The 10,044-nt window shown below is 38.3% G+C and overlaps 1 protein-coding gene across 1 annotated transcript in view; it reads left to right on the top strand.

Annotated features, from left to right (window-relative positions):
- The first annotated feature begins 6,268 nt into the window (after nt 1-6,268).
- Nucleotides 6,269-10,044, top strand: part of SLC39A10 (solute carrier family 39 member 10) — a 143,390-nt gene continuing 139,614 nt past the window's right edge. Inside the window, exons 1-2 of the mRNA XM_078146917.1 lie at nt 6,269-6,348; nt 6,759-6,825. The gene's annotated coding sequence lies outside the window, so the exon portion shown is untranslated. The remainder of the gene's footprint in view (nt 6,349-6,758; nt 6,826-10,044) is intronic.

The raw sequence follows: 10,044 nt of genomic DNA, 5'->3' as shown, positions 1-10,044 counted from the left end.
TCTTAGTTTGATCAAGAGAACAATCTCATTAGGGAAGTTCACTTATAACATATATAAGTTTTTAGGATAACAGATGCTAGAAGTCAAGAGATAGGTTAGGATCTAGCATTCCCACATGTTTACTGTTCCAAGGAGATCTCTCTCTCTATCTGTCTCTGTCTCTGCCTCTCTCTGTCTCTCTCTCTCTCTCTCTCTCTCTCTCTCTCTCTCTCTCTCTCTCTCTTTCTCTGTATGTGTCTCTCTGTCTCTCTCTGTATCTCTATGTCTCTCTCTGTCTCTGCCTCTCTCTGTCACTGTATGTGTGTCTGTCTCTCTGTCTTTTTCTGCATGTGTATCTCTGTCTCTCTCTTTCTCTGTTTCTCTGTCTTTCTCTCTCCCACACTCTCTCTCTCTCTCTCTCTCTCTCTCTCTCTCTCTCTCTCTCTCTCTCTCTCTCTCTCTCTCTCCCTCTCTCTCTCTCTCTCTCTCTCTCTCTCTCTCTCTCTCTCTCTCTCTCTCTCTCTCTCTCTCTCTCCCCCCCCAACCCCCACTTCCAGACATGACATAAAAATTACATGGTGGAGCACACTGCATCAGACACATCCTCTTTGTTCTCTACAAGGTCCAATCCCCAAAATCTTGAATTTGGAAGCTCCCAAACTGGGGGCCATGTGGCTGCAAACATCTCTTCTCCTTCCATGTGCTTCTGCAGGAAATCTCTCATTTGTCCAAGCTGCTACCAAATTCATGATGCAGGGAAGCCCACTCTTCAGCCCATAACTGTGCTCAGAAAAGAAAACATGCCCAGAAACTGGAGTTCCAGCGACTCCTCACTCAGGGGAGGCAGGCAAATGTCACTCACTTCTGCTGCTTCTGCTGCAGTTTGACATTAACTACTGCTGGAGGAGGAGAAAGTTGCACTTGGGCAAAGATTTACTCCACCCAAAGAATTGGGTCACTCTCTTTGAAGGTGGAAAGGAATTATGAGAGAGATGGAGAGAACAACTAGTGAGGGTGGGGTAGGGGTAGGAGAGATGGGAGTGCTGACCATCAACCAAACATCAAGAGCAGCCCTAGTCTCAGAAACCAATCACTGGTGAAAGTGGGTGTGTCCACCCTCCATGAGGAAGTGCCCCGGAAATGCCACTTAGCAAAAATACACACTCTGAAATCTCATCAAGTTAAGTTGGGGGACTCATCAAATGGATCCCCTTGATCCATGCCACTTCAACATTCAAATGCTTGAATTCACTACTGTATTCTTTGAAGTCTGACTTGACAGAAATTGCAGAAAGCAGCATGGCATTCATTATCTTTTGCCTACATGACAAATATGGTATTTTAGGGAAATGGTTGCTAATGATCCAACATGAAAGAACAGCCTTTTGCATTAGCTAGTTTATGATATTGATTTTAGAATAAACATAAATGACCTGCATTAAAAGGCAACAACAACAACAACAACAACAACAACAAAGGGCAATGAAAGAGTGAGGTTTAGGCTTCTCTGCTGCAGCATTCCTAGAAGAGATGTGTGTGATTTATGATCTAGAGATAAGGAATATGCATTAACCAAAGAGTACAGTTCTGTTAGGGGCAGCTAGGTAGCACAGTGGAGAGAGTGCCAGGTCTGGAGTCGAGAAGACTCATCTTCCCAAGTTCAAATCTGGCTTCAGACACTTAATAGCTGTATGACCCCATGCAAGTCACTTAATCCTGTTTGCCTCAGTTTCCTCATGTGTAAAATGATCTGGAGAAGGAAATGGCAAACCACTCCAGTATCTCTGCCTAGAAAACCCCAAACAGGGTAACCAAGAGTAGGACACAACTGAAAACAACTCTGTTAAAAAATGTAATTCTAAGTGGTAGGTTGGAAAATCATTCCAAATTTGTTCATTCAAGGAGCACTTCACAAGTGCATCCTATATGGCGAGCATTATACTAAGCACTGAGAATATAGTTTGTGTGTTCTATATAGAGAATATATATTCTGTATACTGTCACAAAAGTATATATACATATCTATTGTGTACATATGTATATATATACACACATATATTATATACATATAGTTTCTGTATTCCCAGGGCCTGGTATATATATATTTATCTATTTATTTATGTGCATACAAAATAATATGGTAATGGAGAGAAAGGCCCTAAACACAGAGAGATTAGGAAAGACTGTGTGAAGGAAGAACTCAAGCAGAGGCTTAAAGCAGGGTAGAGGTGAGGTAGATATAAGGAGGGAGTTACATTGCAGGAATGGAAAAATTGTCTCTACCAAAGTAAGGAGCTAGAAAATAGAATATTGTGACCAAAGAACAACAAGGAAACCAGTCTAGCTGGAATATACAGTGTGTGAAAGGAAGTAATGTTAAATAAGCTTGGGAAAAAGGCTGGAGCCTTACCACGAGTTATGAAGTGTCAGAATATTCATGCAGAATTTCTCTTAACCACATTCAATTGCATTTTGCTCATAAAGCAATCTGTCAATTTCCCTTCTTTGGCTCCAAAAAAGTACTAACAATTATTCCCTTCAGTTTCTCGGTGGGAAAGCAAAAAATTGTTTGACAGACAGACAGAGACAGAGAGAGAGAGACAGAAAGACAGAAAGAAACAGAGAAAGGAGAGAGAAGGTTGTTTCCTGAAGGGTAGCCCAGTGGTACTGAATGCAGAGTACAGTGGGACAGACTTGACTTCTGACTTCTGAATGGCTAACAGACCACAAAGCTTGTGGCATGTAAGATGGACAGACTAGCAGAAAAGCAGAGGTCAAGAAAGACAAGGTAAGAGAAGCAACACATGAACTTTCAAATGGTGGAGGAAGGAGATCTCCTTGGGGTGGTAGACATGTGGGAAAGCTAGATCCTAACCTATCTCTTGACTTCTAGCATCTGTTATCCTAAAAACTTTTATATGTTATAAGTGAACTTCCCTAATGAGATTGTTCTCTTGATCAAACTAAGATTTTATCTTGTTTCTATCTGAAGTCTCATCTTTCCTTTGTATATGCTATTTGTTTAGATACCTGAGTTTGTTCACTATCTGAGACTTTTTTATGCACCAAGTGTTTAAAGGAAAGTACCTAATCTGGCAAGAATAAACTGTTACCTTCCACTTGGGAGTGATAATGGAAAGTGGCTTTTATTTTGAACCCTAGAAGAACATCTTACTTCTAGATGATGTGTGGGAAATAGATATAATTCTAGGCTCAATACCCTCCTAGATACCGAAGAGTGAAGGAACAAGTGACCAGAAATGGTTCCTCTGCTCCCTACAAAGGCAGAAATCACAATTTCCCTTGGAGATAGGGTGGTCCAGGTACCAGATCAGATATCTATCTAACCATGCTACACATGGTCCATCAGTTTATATTAGATGGGCCATACTCATATCTATATTAGGGGGAGAGAGAGAGAGAGAGAGAGAGAGAGAGGAGAGAGAATGAGTGAGGCAAATTCAATAAGTCATTATTTGCTAGATACGGTACTAAGTGCTGGGAATATAAATACAAACAAGACAGTCCCTCCTGCCCTCAAGAAGCTTTCATTCTAGTAGTTTAAGAAAATACATAAAGGGAAATTGGAAGTTAGTGAAAAAGGGTATACATCAATCAATCAATATTCCTTAAGTGCCTACTATGTTCCAAACACTGTGCTAATCTTTGGGCATACAAAGAAAGGAAAAAGACAATCCCTGACCTCAAGGACCTCACAACATGCAAACAACTACATACCAAAAAGCCCTATACAGGAGAAATAGGAATTACTTTATGGAGGAAGGCACTAGAATCAAGAAAGACTACAAAAGACTTCCTGTATAAGGTGGTATTTTAGCTAGGACTTGAAAGAAGCTTGGGAAGCTAGGAGGTAAAGATGAGGAGGAGGAATATTCTAGGCATGAGAAACAGCCAGTAAAAATTCCCAGAGTTGGGAGATGGAGAGAGGGTTTAGTTCCAGAAACAGCTAGGAGGTCAGTATCACTGGATCCTAGAGCATGGGGTTCAGATTACGGTGTAAAAGGGCTGAAAAGATAAGAGGGGGAGGCTGGGTTATGAAGAGCTTTAAAATCAAAGAGAGGATTTTATATTTGGTCTTGAGGTGATAGTGAGCCACTGATAGTTACTGAGTAGAGGGGTAGCATGGTCAGATCGGCCCTTTAGGAAATTACTTTGGTCACTGAGTAGAGGATGAACTGGAGAGAGAGTTATGGTGGGCAGATCCCAGCTAGGACATAGAAAGGCAAAAAACTGAGAATAATGAGTAAATCTTATAGTCAATCCTCTCCTTTCGCACAACCCATCAAAATGTTCATATCCCCTGTACTTTATGCTCTTTTACAAGGATTCAAGACAACAGTATGGTGTAAAATCTATAAAAGGATGAGGTTTATGGCAGCCACTCTTTCCCCTACAGGGGGAAGAATGCTTGTTTTGGTGGTGGAAGACTAGGCTTCAAATTCTTACTCTACCACAATCATTTATTTACTGCCTCTGGGCCTCCATTTCCTCATAGGTCATCAGTAAAATGAGGGAGGCTAACTAGATGGCCTCTAAGGTCCCTTTGATGAGATTGGGATCTAGACCCCAGAAAGGAAAAATCCTGGATTTTCCCACTTGGCCAAATCTCTGGCATTCGCCTGAGGCTGTAATCCCATCAGTTGGCCTTTCATTGTGGAATTCTGTTAATCTATCCTGGCCTTCCTTTGTTTTACCTCCCTATGTATGTCCATTTCCCATTCTTAATCCTAGCTAAATTCCATTCTCCCTTGGCCCCCAGGTCCAGGTCCCAGGAGTTCTGCTCACCCCAGTTTATTGGTCATTCCTAGGTCCCTCCCACAGTCTTTCTGTACATAAGGTCCATTTTGTTTCCATTAAGATGCTGGGATTCTTATAATCTAGCCACTGCTCAGATTCCTAAAATCTAGCCACTGCTTAGATTCTTATAATACAGCCAATAAACCAATAGTTTATTAATGTTCAGACTCCTTAAGAGTCTGCCCAATATGATGGACATGCTAATAAATCTTGTCTTGGCTGAAAGAAGGCTTGGGTCAATTTCTTCTGGACAGCACCCGCATGTTGTGACTTTGGGGTCCCAGCACCCCTGAACCCCTAAACTGCATCACCTCTAAATCTACAATTCTATGACCCCTTGGAAGTTAAAAAAAATGCACTGAATGTTTTTTTGCTTGTTTGTTTGTTTGATTTTTCTTGACTGGTTCTATTATGAATTCAAGAACTCTTCACCTAGATAAGCAAAAGATATCCACTTGAAACAAGGGAAAATTAAAATGCCTAAATATAAAAAGAGCTCATATCTCTAAACTGGGCTTTAATCCATAGTCAATTCTTGGTTTAATGAAAACAAGTCCAGCAATGGCTAAGGCTGAAGGAACAGAAAATTTTAGAATGAAGGTAGAGGGGGTGGGGAAGTAATGTAGACAAAGAAAGTTTTAGGACCACATGCAGAATCAAATGTTTTGTTTTGTTTCTTAAAATGACATTTAATGGACCCCTATGTTGTCTTCACATTGTCCAATGGCTTTGATTTGTGGAAATAACAATTATGCAATTTCCACGTATTGTGCTATGATCACAGCATGAATTCAACAGTAAAAAGAAACAGCCAAATATACTCAAAGCTGTGGATTTTGATAAGCTTTTTCTTTTCATAAAGGTTTTCAACTTGATGTTTTCCTAGATCATCTGGTATCCCAAATATTCCTGTAAGGTTTTGTAAGGCTATAGCTACACCAAGAATAGTATTTTATTTTCTTAAAACTGTCCATTGTAGCAACACTATGGTTCAACTAGCAGCAGACAAATAGGTCACTTAACCAAAAAACAAAAATTTCCTTGAATTCTGAGCTTTTTGCAACTGACAGATTGCTGGCTTCTTTCTTCTTTCAAAAATAATTCATGCCATCTGTTTGCAAAAGGTGAGAAATAATGGATGAAATATATCCTCTTAGAGCACAAAGCCATTCATAGAGAGATTTTTAGAACTTTTATTAGAAATCTGGTACAAAGAGCAAGCCACAGTCACCAGGCGCCCTTAGCCACTGGTCCAGGGAAAATCAAAGATGATTTCCTCCAATCTCCAAGTGTCCCTATTTTGAATTCAGCCTTTGAACTACCATCAGTTTATTTTCTCTTTGGCACAGACTACTATAGGAATCATCCCAGTTCTCTTTTTGAAGTACATTTTTTTATTTGTTGAGACTGGTTTCTAAAGTGCTCCACCTCCACCACCTGTTACTAAATTGGGTGCTGCTGCTTGGGGAGTACGGATCAGTTCTGAGTTTAACTGCGGACTGGGATGGTGAGGTTACAGCAGTAGAAGGAGGCAGAAGATCATATTTGGAGGTAGGTGACAATAGAGTATTAAAAATAAAGATCCCAAAAAATAGAGCAATAATAAATCATTACAATACTACTGGTATCTAAAAAAGTGTGTGTATTTATATATGTGTGTGTGTGTGTGACACACATATATGTATATGTGTATATGTGTGTCTGTATGCATGTATATATAATCTTTATTCTAATTCTCTTAAATAGACTATTATAGAAAGTGCTAGACTTCCCCACCCCATCCCACCCAGCCCCATCAAGGCAAGGTATGTTGGTTGCTGGTCACTAGATGGCATTGTATAACATTGCTTAATTATGGTAACAAACTAGATGAGGTACTAACTAAAGTTTATACTTCTGACCAACAGTATAGTGTTATCTTACAGCCATATCTCTGATGCTGTGCTTTCTTTCTTCTTCAGATGAGAACCTAAATTTGGAGCCTCTAATCCTGATTCTGGCTACTTCAGTTGAAGTAATTTGGGGGTGGTAAGCAAAAGAATTTAAAGGTTTCTTCTTTTTGCTTTGTTTTATTTTATGGCATTCCTGACTTTTTCCAATATACCTACCCAATAAAAGAAATTGATTATAGTTTTCAGGAAAAATAGGTTAGATCTCCCTCTGAACCATCTTCTAAGTTCTGTAAGAGAATGTTTACTTTTGCAGAAATTCCAGTAATCCATTTCTGATTTCTATAAGTAAATGGATAAGACACATGTGGAGGATTTTTTTTTTAAACAAAGCTTGGTCAGTTATCTAGATTCATGATCAGTGATAATGTGATAAGAGAAAAAAAAAAGTTATGTCGATACTTCCACCCTGTTGCTGGAGTCATTTGACCCACTTATCATTTAGATGCAATTTGAACTGTTTCATAAAGCTTAAGTGGGGAAAGGTGCTAAACTCCATTTATCTATCTATCTCTCTCTCCCCCTCTCTATATATGTATGTGTATGTATATAATTGTGTATATATATATATATATATATATACATATATATATAATTGATGCTTAAAGATTGAAAATTGATGCTTAAAAGATTCTGAAACTTTTTACATTGTCAGTTGAATTCAATGAAATGGGCCAAAAAAACCCCAAAAAATAAGAAAATTGATCTAAAAAGGAGAGAGAGAACAAAATCTCATAGTCAGATATTCCTTGTGGTGCCTCAGAAGTAACTGAACATGACTATTAAGACTGCAGCTCACTCCCTGGGATTAGTACTGCGACATTTACATTTCTGAAAAACAAAGATGAAACTTTCTTAAGCAGAGCTCAAAACACTGTTGTGAGCCAGGGCTGTGTAAATGATAACACGTGACAAATCATATCTTTATCATCTATTTTATACATGTATCATATGTGATAAAGCATTTGACATGCTATTGTGTTTCTACAAGCAATGAAACTGATTTATGCTATTTTACTTAGGTATTTTATATCCAAAGAAATGAGTCGTCATCAGTTCTCATCACTTCATTTACCTCTAGATTTTTCTTCATTTTGGCAGGCACTTATAACAAGTTATTTTCAGGATTGTCTTCTTAATTTTTTGGATCTTTATACCTTTTTTCTCTTCAAGATTCGTGTCATTCTTTATAATTATTTTGACCCTGAAATTAAGCAGCAATTGTCCTTTAACTCTCTATGCCCCTTAATCATCATCATCATTGACATCATCATCATAGCTAACATTTACAAAGAGCTTTATAAATATACTTTTATTTGATCTTTACAACAATCCTGAGAGGCAGGTACTGTCGTTATCTTCAGTTTACAGATAAGGAAACTGAGGCCAAGAGAGGTTAGTGATTTACCCAATTTCAGGTTTTTACCTCACATTTCCAACTATGTAAAAGCCCTGATTGACTTGCAAGTCACACAGGGTCTTTGGACCTTGGTTTCCTTACCTGTAAAATGAAGTTGAGCTAGAAGATCTCAGAGGTCCCTTCTAACAATCCATGATTTTGTGACAGACTTCAAAACCACTCAGCAAGACAGTGAGAACATAAAAGAATGTAGGAGTTACTTTAGTTGAAAGCATTTGTCTAAATCCTGTAGACTGGGATTTCTAACAAAATTCTGTCACCAGAGAACAATCATAGTGTCCCGTGGAGTTTATTTTAAAGGGATTTTACCTCCAATACCTTTTGGCAAGAAGATAACATATCTCAAATTTTTGCTGTTTTTACTGTCACATGGGTCATTTGCCTTTAAATGGTTTCAATAGCTTTGCTAAGAACTGCTTAATCTTGCTCACTCACTAGCCCAGCAATAGTCACGACATCAGAGCGATGTATCCCAGCTCTGTCACTGATTAGCTACAGGATTTTTGTCATGTCACCTTCTCTTCCTCAGAGTCTCAGTTGTCTCTCTCTCTCTCACTTTTTTTTTAATTAGGGTATTAGATTCATTAGATGATACTTTAGGTCCTTTGTGGCTCTAATACTCTGTGGTCACAGAAGTTTCATTTTCCTTCTAAAATAATGATCATAAACCAAAATAAAAGAAATCCAAAAATCTCTAAAAGTGTTAAAAGGTGATCTAGGTAAAAACTGGTTCTGGGCACCTTGTCTTGTTCTTATAAAAAGAAGGTAGGTGGTAAAGTGAATAGATCGATCGCTGAACTTGGAATCTTGAATTCATAGACTTAAATCTAGAAGACTTGAATTCAAAACCAACCTCACTCTACTAGCTGTGTGACTCTGGGCAAGCCTCTTCTCTTTTGTTTGCCTCAGTTTTCTCATCTGTAAAATAGGGATAATAATTGCACCTACCCCCCAGAATTGTTGTGAGGATCAAAGGAGATAATTTTTGCCAAGAACTTTCCCAGTCTTTGGATAAATGTATTTTCTCCCTTCATATTATCATATAGAGTTATTTTTTGGCTATGGACAAATTGTACAAAATTTCCATAGAAAGTATCAGGAAAAAAATTTTGATGTTCTTTTGTAAAAATGAACTCTGTTTTTTTCTTTTAACAAAAAGATGATATTTTAACCATGCCAACCATTTCCTCTTAGACACACGTGGCACACAGCCACTGATGCCAATATGTCCTAAACAGGAACTGGATGCTATTGCCTCCTGAACAAGCAAAGTACCTTCCCTTTAACTACATTTAAAAACAAAAATAAATAATGCCTCTTTGAGTAGAAGAGAAATGCAGGAAGCCATATGGTCCCACCCACAGTTCCTGCATTCAAAATGTAGCCATGGGGAGAAATATCTAAGGTGTTTTAAAAATCTATGACTTCTATGTTTCTAGCTATTAACAATGGCACTTCCTGTTTTGATTTCTAATCAAACTTAGGATAACAAGCATAGTAATACTATGGGGCCCTCCTTTTTTGAGTAATAGATAGCACTTATACTCCCCAGCACCAATATCAAGGATATGAATGAGCGTTACTTCCTCAACATGGTAGAGGTTTCCTTGATTCTATGTATGTAATTGATCGTCTTCTCTGGGGGTACATGAAAATAGGGAAAAGGTGGGGAGTAGAGGAAGACTATCAATAGTTGGTGTTTCGAATCATTTACAGATACTCTGGTTTAGGGTTGAAACCATTACAGTGTTCTACATTGCTCATTTCAAATAGGATATTTGATAGGAGTCTCAGATAGGAGTTTTGCATGTGATCAGATAGTATATTTCTATCCCTGGTATTGGATGTGTGTGTTGACCTATAGATGATCTAGAATGA

The sequence above is a fragment of the Phascolarctos cinereus genome, unplaced genomic scaffold (assembly GCF_003287225.1).
Source record: "Phascolarctos cinereus isolate Bilbo 61053 unplaced genomic scaffold, phaCin_HiC Scaffold_726;HRSCAF=1367, whole genome shotgun sequence".
Lineage (NCBI taxonomy): Eukaryota > Metazoa > Chordata > Mammalia > Diprotodontia > Phascolarctidae > Phascolarctos > Phascolarctos cinereus.
This window is presented reverse-complemented; position numbering and strand designations above follow the sequence as displayed.